This window comes from Pseudopipra pipra, chromosome 2, assembly GCF_036250125.1.
Source record: "Pseudopipra pipra isolate bDixPip1 chromosome 2, bDixPip1.hap1, whole genome shotgun sequence".
Lineage (NCBI taxonomy): Eukaryota > Metazoa > Chordata > Aves > Passeriformes > Pipridae > Pseudopipra > Pseudopipra pipra.
In genome coordinates this window covers 93221117-93234388 of record NC_087550.1, presented here as the reverse complement: position 1 = coordinate 93234388, position 13272 = coordinate 93221117, and positions in this window count along the sequence as shown.

Here is a 13272-nt window from a genome sequence, read left to right as displayed (position 1 = left end):
AGAGGTCATTCATTCTGATGAATGTCAATCATTCATTCTGATAAATGTCCATTTTGTGCATTTGCCTGCACCTCACCTTTTATATTACTGTTCACAGACATTTCATCTTACTGCCATGTTACACCACTCTTCTAATAGGCTAGCAAATCCATTTATTCTCTCCACCACACCAGATGTATTCAAAACTAACATGCTCTAGTAATATTTTTAAAGAAAGTCCATGGGTTTTGTTCAGTCTCAAACAATTTCCTTCCTTTACTATGAATCTTCATTGTTACATTTCAGCTGTTTCATGGTGCACAGCCCAAAACAGTGATCTAGTTTGTGCTTCCCACAGAACAAGACAGCAGCACCTATGACTGAACTCCCCTCCTCATGTACTGCAGATCAAAGCACACCATGTCTCTAGTCCAACAAACTTTTCCACTCTCCTCTCCCTTTCTGCCTCTTCTCTGCATAAGCAGAATTAAGTGGGAGCTGTGTATTGGAACAACTCAATCTCAAAATATGATCCAAGATGCCAAGTGTGAGGTTCAGGCACTTACAGCTGTTTGTGTTCAATGCACAGCTGTTGGATGGTCACTGAGAATAAAAACAAATAGTACTTACAACATACTTTTAATCATGACATTCAGCCCAAGTCCTTTAGTATGTATTTGTTTGTGTATGTTTGTATTTACTGCCTAATGGTACTGAACATAAGCACAATGAACTCCATTAATTAATTCCTTTTTTCAAAAAAACTCCTGGGGAAGTTCTTGCCTAAAAAAAAAGGCAACTAGAAGGGACAGAAAACATACATGGCAAGTGATATTTTGCATCCATGACAAAGAAAAAAACCCAAAATATTCTCAGTGACTTCTGTCACTATGGCAACAAAGACTCAAAATTTGAAACATGAATACCGAAAGTAGAATTTGGGGCTCTCGCACAAGCCATTAGCAGGATGGACTTAGAGCTTCGTCCTCCCACATGATTTTATTCCCTGTGGCCATGTCCCCAATACACAGATTAGGACTAATCTTATTTAGCTGACAAGGTCTGGACCTTGCAGCCTGAACCTGTGGAATTTTGTAGGACCTAGGCATCTTCAGAATCCCAGGTCTGTAGCAGTGACTCTTCCTCCTTCCCTTTAGATATACTCTACACTTGGGGTTACAGGAAGACCTCCGAGTCCTCCCCAAACCTTTAACAGACTGCTAATGAGAGGCCTGCCCTCACTTATTACCCTGAAAGGAAGGAAGGGAGGAGAGGAAAGAGGATCATATGCTCCACATGTCAGATATGCTTTACGGGCACCGGAAGTGGTGGAAGAGTCTGATTCTGTGCCAATCACCCAGGTAAACAACAGCACAGATTTTTCCATGGACACCTCCAGCACAAATTTGCTAGAAATCTCACATATTTGCTAAATCAAAATATGGGGAGATGCTTTCCCTATAGATTTTCGCATACCTGCAGGAAAACACCTTCTGTCTTGTGACAGGCACATTTGAGATTGTATTGCTGTTCCAGGCCCTTTCTGCAAGCTCTGCTACGCGGGATAGCTAAGGCACACATCAGCTGTGTGAACTCTGCCTGCTTTGTGCTGCTAGTGCTTTCCTCAGTGTTGGTTCAATTAGAATGGAAGAGCATAGAAAAGCACTTTCTGGATTTCAGAAGAGTTTAGAGCTTTTTAACATGCCTTTTTAACGCGCCTTTTTAACGCTATGTAAATAAAGAGGCTTTTTCCACACTAGCTACAGTTTCCCTGCTCCCTGCTCCCATTGCTGCAGGTTTCCTAGAACCTCCCAATAGGAAGGTCCCACTGAAGGATTCCCCTTTATAAGCTGATTCCCTAGAGATAACTTTCATCCTGGTTTATTCATTCCTCTTACAAGACTAAAGTGTATCTTCATGGTTGTTCCAGTCACTAGTTCAGGGAATCACGGCAATAAATGGTAGAAGGTTTACAATGAATGACTTCATCTCCAGAGTCCCGTGTCTCTTCACAGAAGTGGTGACAATGCTTTAAGAAGTCTCCCATTCAACCATCTGTTTTTCAAATCCCAAGTCTGTACACTGTTTTTTGATCAAAATGAGTTCGGAAAGGGCATCAAAGAGCAGTTGGTGTGCACATTTCTTTTTCCTTGTAGCTAATGAGCTTTCTTCCTGTTCACTGCACATATTTGAGTGTCTTATCCATTTGATTCCTGCCCAGGCCAGTTTCTTTCCCATTTGTTATGGCAGCTGCCCTGTGTTTTATCAAGAATCCTGGTGGACACAAAAGGATGATCCAACCCTAACAAGCTGAATCTTCTGCAGCACCCTTTGGATAAAATCTAACTTACTACAGGCTAAAAGGACTACTATGGCCTCTGCTGGTATTTCTAGCACATTCAGCTTGATTTTTCAGCCTTAGAATAACCCTGAAATCAAGAGTCTTTCTATTATTTATGGAGAGAATGGTTATTTTTAGTGAGTTCTTAGGATTTGTACTAAGGTAAATATTTCATACTAGAGGAGGAGAAATTTCTGGAGATACTTTACACCATCAGAAAGCAGAGTATGATTGCATAGCATCCCCTGAGTCTATGAGTCATGTTAGTTAATGTTCACAGTGTAATAAGACAGGCTAGATTTTATGGTAAAATATTTTGCTTACTTCTTGTAAAAACATGGAATCATGCAGCCTACTAGTGGGATTCACGAAAGTCTGGGCTCTTCCATTTCCCATTTCCATTATATTTGCCACTGATAAATCTTTGAGTCTTAATTTTCTGTGTATTTTTTTCTCAGTACATTACTATGATTTTACAGACAAGATTTTGTACAAGATGTGGCTTAGACCAGTTAAAATAAAAAAAGGTCTCAGATTTTTGATAGACACAGTTCATGTAATTTCCTCCTGAAAGCCAACCTGTTGTTATTTTGTAGCCCCTCCAGACTTCATAACTGGCAGAAACAGCTACAGCTCATACTAAGGTAATCTCTTCCCATAGTGCTGTAGTTAGTTCTGCTCTCGCCTGAATGGGCGCTCTCGTCTGTACATGCACATAGAATTACACCAGAGCACACAATAATGGTTCCCTATTTTTCCTACCTTTGTACACCTCTTCATGAAACTTAATATAAACATGCATTCTACAGTGTTTTTCTGGACAAATTTTGCAAAGGACACCGGGCATAGGATCAGAAGAAGTTAACTCCTGAACTAAAGGCCCTTCCTTCACTGGAAGGATGGTCGTCTGCCTTCCCAATCTGACTCCCAAAATATTGCTGTGCCAGCGAGCCTCAAACACCTTGCAGAGTTTATCCCTTCATAGTCTTCAACATCTGTGCAATAGTTGAGCATGTCCAGCACCTCAGCACTTGTTTGATCTTTCTGGGCTTTCTCATCCCAGCTTTTGTTTGAGCTGAAAAGTAAAAAAAACCCCAAAACACAAATTCAATAAAAACTACCGCCATATTTATTTATAGAATTTTCACACTGACAGGGCACCAAAAATACTAAGTACATGCCTGTGAAGGAGGTGCTTCATGGCACAATTTTTTCCAGAGCCATAATATGTTCATTGGTTTACAATTCCTAGGAATCCCACCCTACTACTCATATTTAGGACAGATATCTTAAAATAATTCAATCTCATTCTAATCCGTGTTTAACTTCAGCTGCTGTAATGTGCTGAAGCACATTTGCTCTAGTGACTTACTTACTTACTTTCTTTAATAATTTCTTTAGAACTCTGTTCTTGACATTTGCTTGAAACTTAACTGCTTCCCTGCTGAAATCCAGTGCCTAAGGTTCTGGTTTGACACAGAACACAGCAGGGATCACAAAAGTCAAACCCCTCATCTTTCTACTAGCCAGTAAAGCAGGTCAGAAACTGTCCTTTGGCACAGGAACCAACTGGCACGACATGGCCTTGCATACACACAGCTAAACTCTCTTATCTCCCAAAATAGGTCAGCTGCATGCAGACAGTCTGCTGGGAATGGCCCCTGGCCCACACTGACCCATGAGCTGTGCTGGGAGCTGCCTCAGGGACTGCTGGTTTGCTAGACAGAATCACACTGGCGACACCACCGCCCTGGAGACAGTACAGAAGCTGACCAGTGCTGTGGTTTAATCCTGAACCCCAGCCCCATTTGATTTACTTCTGTAGGTGTAGCTGTAAGGATAGAGATCAAAAAATGCCTGCAACACAAAACAGAACTGAAATCTAAATTGTATGTTTGACTGCTCCCTCCCTTGTGCTTCAGAGACTTCTTTCAAAGCTATTTTTGACAGTATCTCCAAATTAAGGCATCCTCTCTGCTCTTTCATGTCATCATTAATTGGCCCTTTTCCCTGGACAGCCAACCAGATCTTTTCAACCAACACTGAAATGTTCTTGTGAGGTACTGAAAAAAAAAAAAAAGAAATGAAAAAATAGTGATCTATCTGAATCTGCACTTTCTCTCTGCAGAGTTTTGCAGTGCCGTGTTGCAGGCTCACTCTTTCCCATGACACAGTAAAGCACGTGAGAACAGAGCATGGGTGCTGCTAAGGTGACTTGATTACTTACCTACCTCAGGTTCAGTTTGACCCCATTTTGGGTTAAGCTGCCATAAGAAGCTGCTAGATACTGAAACTTGTTTCTGTAAGCCATTTCCTAACACTACCTTGGGTCACTGGGCTTTAAGAAAGAGCATTTCAGGCTATTAAGAAGACAAGTGTACACAGCATATCTTTGTCATCTGATGTATTTCTAAAAATGAGAAGCCTCTTGCTAAAGAAAGATAGTGCAAGAAATATGTGGTAACCCCTCTTTGTCCTCAGTCCTGGAACACACTTCCTAAAAAATTTCATTTCTGAAACCTGCAGTTCAGTTACCATGAATGTAAACCATCACTTTTGCAAGCACAGGTGTAGTGTAGCATGAAAGACTTCTGTCCACCTGAGAGGAGAAGGGACTGGGAAAGCCCATGTGGTCAGTTAGGCACACACATTGGATGCTTCCCGTAAAGCACGTCTTCTCTACAGCACCTGTTTTCCACGTGTTTATACATGCAGCACATGAAAGCACACGCTGCACACTGTTTTGCTTACAGACAAAGTTTTTACTGTTTGGGGATACCTGAATGAAAAAGCAAACACCTGTTGTTGGCTGGTTTGCTGCCTTTTTCTCTTTTTTCTGATGGGAAAACTAACCTACTTCCAGCTGTGCGATTGTCTGATCAAGATGTAAACACAAAAAACGCTGTTACCTTCATACACACATTCCAATAAAAGCAAGACTGAACGCTGTGAGCCAAGCACTGAAACACCAGGAAATGGCAGAACTAAGGCTGCAAAACTCGCATGGCACAGGGTGTACCTTTCTGCTATAACAGGATCATGGAATTGTTTAGGTTGGAAAAGACCTCCAAGATCACCGAGTCCAACCGTTAACCCAGCACTGCCACTAAACCCTGTCCCTAATTGCCACAGTGCCACAAAAGATGATGCGATACTCCTACAGGTAGCAACGGCTTTCCAGGAAATAACCACTTTTCCCTGAAAAGGCATGCGAAGCCCTTAACTCCAACAATCCCTACCTGGTGAGCACCTGCCCTTAGTGAGCGGCTGCGAGGAGGCAGCGGTGCCTCCCGGCCGCTCCAGGTGCTCGAGGGAAGCGCGGCCGGCGCGGCCGGGGCGGGGAGGAGCGCTCAGCTCTGCTCCGCTGCCTCGCCCCGCCACACAAAGGGCCTCTGGCCGCCTGCCCCGGGAGCACGCACGGGGCGAGGGATGCCGGTGCCGGGGCGAGGATCGGAGCCCTGACAAAAGGCAGCCCCTCGCCACCGCCCCCCTGCCCGCGGGCGGGGCCCCGCGACACCTCCCCTCCGCTGCATCCCATCCCGTTCCCTCCCATCCCGCCGGCCCGGGGGGGGAGGTGCTGCCCCACTCGCCGGGGCGAGCTGCTGAGCGCCGGCGGCAGCGGTCACCTGGTCCTCCGGGCAGGGCGCCGAGGTGAGTGGGGTCGCCGCATGGCCCGCGGGCAGCCCCGCACCGCCCGCCCGGCTCCGCTCGGCCCCGGGGAGCGCCCCGACCCCGGGCAGAGGCCGGGGGGGCCCCGGCAGGACGGGCCCCGCCGGGTCACGGGCGGGATTGTCGGGGCGGCTGCACCGCCGCTCACCGGGGCTCCTCGGCGGGGGCTTGTCCGTGTTTCTCTTCCTTCCTCTTTATTTAGTCCCCCTCAGTTTCGGTGGCGGTAGATCCGGGCTGAGGGAGGAAGGCAAACAAAGGCAAGTACGGTAACCTGCCTGAGAACGAGCGGATAAATATCAAACGGGGCGGTCGCCACGGGATGCCCTCTGCTCCCGGGGGTGCGGGGGCGGCCGGGGCTGCCCCGCCGAGCCTGCCCTGCGCCGCGATGGTGCGAGCAGGGCTTGTGCAGCTGGGACTGAGGAAGCAAACTCGACAGCATCCCCGAATTAGTGAAACAAAGCGGTCCCCTGGTGTGAAGACGTGGTGTTGGCTGGTGTTACCTGCAATGGTTAATCACACAGACTGTAAAATAGGATGTTTCTGCCGCTGGTAGTGTTTATTTACCTTTTGCATTTCACTGGGGCTACTAGGACTGGACTATTAAATTTGCCAGCAGTGTTGTCTGTAGATTTGATCGTTTTGTTTTGGCGTTTTTGTTTGTTTGTTTTGGGTTTTTGTTTGGTTTTTTTTTTTTTTTACTTCTGTTCCTTTTTTATCTACAAAAAGAAGAAGATTTAAGTGTTTGTAATGTAAAAACCAGAAAGAAAGGTTTGTTTAAAGATATTTTTAGCCGAAACCCTTGAAAAGAAATTTTAAACTTCAACAGCCTTAGCAATGCCTACTGCCTATTTGTTCTTGCAAACCTTTTATTTAATTTTTAAAGCCAGTCTGATTTAGTGATTGCAGAATGACTGAGAATGTGAATAATAAAAGGTGAGAAAGCAAATAAAAAGAAACCAGATTTATTTTCTAAAAGATCTCCTGTAGGTTGCCTTTTTATGACAGTTTTCAAGTGCTTTTTGGAGTTTGTTAGTACTCATACGGCTTTTCTGGTTTGGGAAGTGGAACAGTCAAATTAATGCTCAGTAACAGGGTCTATGTTTATTAATGTACTTATGCTGTGCAAGTTGGGTTAGCATGTTGAAAAATAAAGGACAGTATTCTAACATGTCATTTTAGTAGGAGGGGGAAGGGAAAAAAATTGATCTGGACACTAATTCAAGGAGGTGCTAAAGCACATGCCTAATAAAGGCACAGTGGTAGGTAGAGAATTGAGCATTGTTTTTGTACTTGATGTTGCATGTTATTTCTCATTTAGGGCCTGGCTGCTACCACACAACCCTCTTATCCATTCTTATCTCTTCTGTAGGGAGGTCAGGATTGCATCCATATGATTTTTTTTCTGTTGAACTTTGTGATTTTTGTGTTTCAGATGGCTTCCAGAACTGATATGCCTCACTGATTTGTGACTGGACTATACAAAAGTAATTACAGAAATTGCATGGAAAGGCCTTTTTTTTTAATAACAAATACAACTGTAAAATCAGTCTTGAAGGCAGCCATCTGTGTGCACTGTTGAGGCTTTGCTGGAGCTTCAAAATAGCTACCAGGTGTAATTGTCTTAAAACTTGAAATTTTGAATGCAATTCTCCTTTTAAGATGAAAGTTGTTGTCAGTTGCTGTTTCTAACAAAATTACTCTGTTGGGTAAATCTATAACAACTTCATTAGGAAATAGTCACATGGTTACTTAACAAGAAATTAAATCCCAGACAGATGGGAGGAGAACTGGTCTCTTCTTTCCTGAAGTATCTCCTTTACCTTGCACTTCTGTGCAACAAATTCTGCAGGCACAGGATACATTGGCAGCAGTGCTCTCCATCTCTGTAGATAGGCAGTTAGGAAAGGTTTCTTTAGCCTTAGGAAACCTCAGCCATGCCTTTTTTCCCCCATGTGCGTGATGGTAAAAGGCTGAATGCTGAAGCTACAGGTCTTGAGGGTTTTTTATGGGATATTACAAAATGCTTTTGATCTGCCACAAGCTGGGGTTAGGAGGGAGGAGGAAGAGAAGGGACATGTGGAGTAGATGGTCTGTGAGCCCTTTGAAACTGGACACCTATTATATGTTTGTCAGCAAGTCAGTGGGATGAAGTGACCCAAGTGATCTCTTGGAGACCTGTGTCCTCTAAGCTGAGCAAAGCACGTACTCCTGTTTTACGGTCACTGAACAAAGGCGCTGTCCTTGAAGCTTTCTGCAGAGAAAGGTCTTAGGCATTCCAAGTTCTACCTTCAGGAGAAACTGCTAATATTATGATGCTTGTTCTCATGATAAATAAATTAAAATAGAACATCCATGTACTCACCGACCTTTAGAAAGTAGCATATATTTTTCTTTTTTCAGCTGAATTAGTCTAGGAGTTGGAATTTGCATGCTCGGCCACGGGTACCTTTGAGTTAAGCAAACGGTATTTGTGTAGTGTCTTCGTGCTGGTGGGCAGCTTCTTGTGTTCATCACAGCTTTGTGCATCCAGTATAACACATCAGTGAGATGGGAGTTTGGGTTTATCATGAGAACAACTTGAATAAAGGGAGATTTATCAACCCCTTGAAATAAGGGGTCAAGTACAAAACCACCTCATTCTCCACAGACTGCTGCATAGCACTATCAGCTTCTATCGTGTTTCAGGCTTACTCTAAAAATGAAACCTAGCTTATCATTCTCTGGGGTCTAAGGGAAAATCCCTGAAATGTGTGAAATCTGAGTGGAAACAGATATAGACTGAACAGTTCTAGAGAGGTGTAAGCTGCTCTCCATGCCACTTTAGAGGACACCATGTTCGGGCCAGTGGGATTGTTTGGTTTCTCATGGATGGATGGAGAAATGAGTGGGAAAGAAAACTTTGTGTGGGGGCAGTGTGAGGGGGCAGGAGGAGAAGTTTAGATACCTAATTTAAAAAGGAATGTAGGTGGTTTGGTGGGAGTTCTGAAGACTAAGAAAATTACGCTTTTGGTAATAATGATCTCCAGGCAACTAGAATTCTATAATATGGTGCTTTTCCCCACATTTACATCAACTCTCCTCAGACTCTGACTTTCTTTGGCTATATTCACTGAAAATAGGGAAGATCTTGCACTCAGCATTAGACATGAAGTTTGTACAGAATGGACAGCAAGCCACTTTTCAAATCCAATGCTGTGTTAAAGTTGAAGGCCTCTGGTTTTTCCTGTGGTGGATCCAAAGGGAAAATAACTTAAAAGGTCCAGGTTTCCGAAGGATTTCGGATGCAGCTCTGGTGAAGATGCTTGCAGCTGATGGGACAGGAAGAGTAACTTCTGGCTTTGCCCATACCTCATTTCATTCTGCAAGAAGCTGTTCCCTTGCCCTCAGGCTCTGTTCCAACAGTCTGTGGGCAGGTTGGTGGGTACTGGGCCTGTAGCTCTGAAAAGGGAGGGAGAATCTGGCTGACGACTTTGAAATTATTCCTTCACCCATGTGCAGAGTGGTTGTAGGCAGGCAGGCAGGAAGGTTGCTCAAGTCTTGGGAACTCAGCTAAGCTCTGTGATGTATGTTTACCTTCTTATTCGTTTTGTTAAAGGTCTTAAAATATAAGGCCCAGTTCTGAGTTAAGTAACAAAAGATAAACTTCTCCTGTCTGCCTGCCCCAAAGGAGGAAGGAAGACAGCTGAGGACTTCATTTAAACTTGAAAGTGTTCCTCAAAAAAGAAGTGGCTACCTCTAAGACAAAAATTGAATAGGTAGGAAAGCACTTCTCTTATGAAACACATTTGATTTTTTTTTCCCTTTGAAAAGGCCTCAGTTTATCTCTTGCTAAATAGTCATACAATTTCTTTGAAATTAGTATTTTCCACATAAATCTATTGATGATTTCTAATATTTTGTGAAAGGCTTTTAAATAAAAAATGAGACCATTTATCTTGAAGGACTGCTTAGTACTCAGGTTTAAATGTTGATCACAGTAAAGCTCCAAATGAGAAAATATTTAGTCTTTAAATTGATTTTGACTTAAAACATAAAAGGGTATTCTACGTTCCCATAGAGAGAGATGAGAATGGGGCTTTGTTGCTGATGATTTTTTGTCTTAATCTTTCTGAACAAAATGTGAAAGGACTGGGGGAGGGGCAAGAGTAGAAATAAAATATCTCCATAGGCAGAACTTGAGTAGTTTAATGGGCTCTACTAAAATCCTGAAATGCTTTATTGCTTTTATTACATGACTCACATTTTGTGGCACTCTGTCAGTAATGTATACAAAAGTGGGACTTTTCATGATACACACTCTGGTTCATCCACGATTGCCTTGGACTCTCTCTGGAGTCAATGAGAGGGACTGATGAGCCCTCAGGAAGCACATCTCTTTTACACCAGTGAATGCTGAAGTCATGTGGGTCAAGTAGGTTCTTAACTTAGACCTCTCGGTTTCATGTCTGACTTTATATAGGCTGTAATGTGTGTCTTACGTATTTTGCACTTTCCCCTTGTATTGGGCAATGGGAAGAATGACTGGCCAGTATTGCAAAGCATAAAATTTGGAAAGAATGCTGCAGACCAGACACATGCACTAAAGGATTCGAATCAGAGCAATACTGACAGGTTTAAATACCGTTCAGTGTATTTTAATGCATTCTAAAATAAAGAAACGTTCATTAGTCCTGTACAGATATTCAGTCCAGTTCTCCTGCAGAGACCTGTAGGATACATGGATGAGCTCTTACTTCAGCAAGTGGAACTCCACTGTCTCTGTTGATGTGGGTGTACTGAGCTTGGTGAATTACTGAGTTTAAGCCTGCCTGTTCAGGCCAGATATTAAGCAGTTTTTCTTTAAGAGCATTGGAATAAAGTATCATTGTGTATATGGAAAATAAGGGTGTGAAATCTTAGTAAGTGCTAAATGTTGACCAGTTTTCCCCACACAAATATATTTTATTTCCCAGTGACTTAAATGGAGCAATGATGAAAGCATGATAAAATGCTGCAGTGATTTAAATGCTGAGTGAGGTAATTCACAGGGCAATCTGAAAATATCAGACAAATGTTCTTCAAAGTGAGATATATTTAAATGCTTGTGTTACACCTGAGAAATAATGCCCTGCCTAAATAACCAGGGGAATTGTGAATGGATTCAGGGTGATGGGGACCCAAGTAGTTGAGTTTAACTGCCATGGCTGCAGAGTATAGATTTAAGTTTCTGAGATAGCTGTGTGCTTTACATAATCTGGTTATATTTGAAGATAATTATTAACTACTGCCTTTGCAATGTTATTCTTGAATTAAAGGGGGAAGCAAATTCAGCGAAGTGTGTGTGCAAAGTGATTGAAAGAGAAGTTTCAAAACCTGCTCTTTTGTCTGAATTTCATAAGCAATGGTTCAGAAAGCATTTGTACCTTAATTAAGGAGTAATGTGGAGTTAAGAAGTAAGTCATGGATATTAAGAATATTATTATATAGTCTTTATATTGCGTATTAATGCATTATGGGTCCTGTATGTAATTACAGTTTCAAAGCTAAGGTGTCATCCACCTAACGTGCTGCCAGAACTTGCAGACAAAGCACACAGCATACCTAATTGATATCAGAAGAGCAGGCAACTATTTGCAGTAAATGGGGGGTATGGTGACCCCTACCCAATGTACCCTGTGGAAATAACTGGCACCACAGGAGGAGAACACAGCTTTTACATGAAGACTTGAATTCACAGTGACGTGTTGTACCTGCTGTGTTCTTAGAGACTTCCCCTCCTTCCTAACTTAGAGCACAGCCAAAGCTGTAATGTAACTGTGCCTGGTCTGTACAGTGGTTCCTGCCAAGTCCTACACGTTCCTGTGTGCTTTGCACCGACCTGGATGCTGGTAACAGGCTCTACCACCTATCCCTGACCTGGCGAGCAACAAACCTGGTCCCTCCAGGGAGTCCAGTCAGGAGTGAATGGATCCAGAGCCAGGACTCAAGGCAGGGATGTGAGGTAGGCCTGCCCATGTGACAGGGTTGTAGACAGGCATGCCAATGGTGTAGCTGAAGAACAGACTAAAGGCCTTGGGCTAAGCTTAGGTGTAGCTCTTGGGCCCATGGATAGAGGTCCTGGCGGCAGTGAAGTCTACCTGTGCCTTTATGTCCTGACAAATGGATCCAGATTCTGCCCTTGCTTTTCCTTGGGTATTTCACTGACTTTGATGTCTGCAATCTTGTTTAAAACAAACAGAAACCCCCAAATTCTCAAGCAGTATTGGTTTTAGCATGCAAAACTGAGGTTCAGGAGCATTTGTTTAGACCTGTAAATTTCAAAGGGAGATTTCATTCTTGAGCTTTTTTCTTGATACATCAGTCTAGTGTTTGCATGCTGATTGAGGGCATTGGTTTATCTTTGGATGTTTTGGAATAATAAGAAAAGCTACTTGTGTCTGCAGTATCCTTGCAGTGATCTAAGTGGAGATATATCCATCAGGGATGCTTTGACCATTTGGAACATTTTACATCAGCTCTTAAAAGAATAAGTTTGGGTTGTTTGGGTCCCCCCCTTTTTTATGTTTTCCTTTTTATAGGCAATCTTGGTCAAGTAATTTTGTGAATGTCTGTGCAAGCTGCCTCTCTTCTTGAAAGTGTGAAAAACAGTGGTTATGTTTCAGCCCTCTCGTACTTTTCCCCCAGTTTGTTTGCCCTCTGAGTCCCTACTGTGTTGGCTTAAAAACTAAGTTCACATTACTGCTCTTAAAGTCAAGATGATGAGTGGATCAGAAAACTAGATAAGGATTAAGGTCATAAATTAAATCTGTGTCTTTAACTGCATGTTTGGATATAATTATTTCTGCTAATCTTCAGGAGTTTCCATTCCTTAAGGAAAAGCAATAAATTAAAAATTTATTCCTAGAGTAATTTGCTGACTCCTGAAGCATAGATCCAGCTGCTTTTCAGTTCACCTTGCACAGGATCAAGGGGAAAAACTGCTGGTAGCATCTGGGATTCTTGTCTCTTTTAGAGGAGACTTCCCTATCTCTGCCCCAATTCTTGCAGTAAAAAGAAGTTTTGGGCTGGAGAACCTTAAACTTTACTAAGTGGCTTCAAGAAGTAAAATCTATTTAATGTCTCAGGTGTAAGAGTAATTGAAAGAATTCCCCCTGGTTCCACAGAACTAAAAACCAAAAAAGTTGAATTGCTATGGCATGCTTTCTTGGTTAGAACCTCAGTGCTGCTTAGGTACCTGTGTGTGCCATGCCTGTGTGTGTCGTTGCATGTGGCATGCCAGACAGCTGCAGAGGCAGATGCAGCTT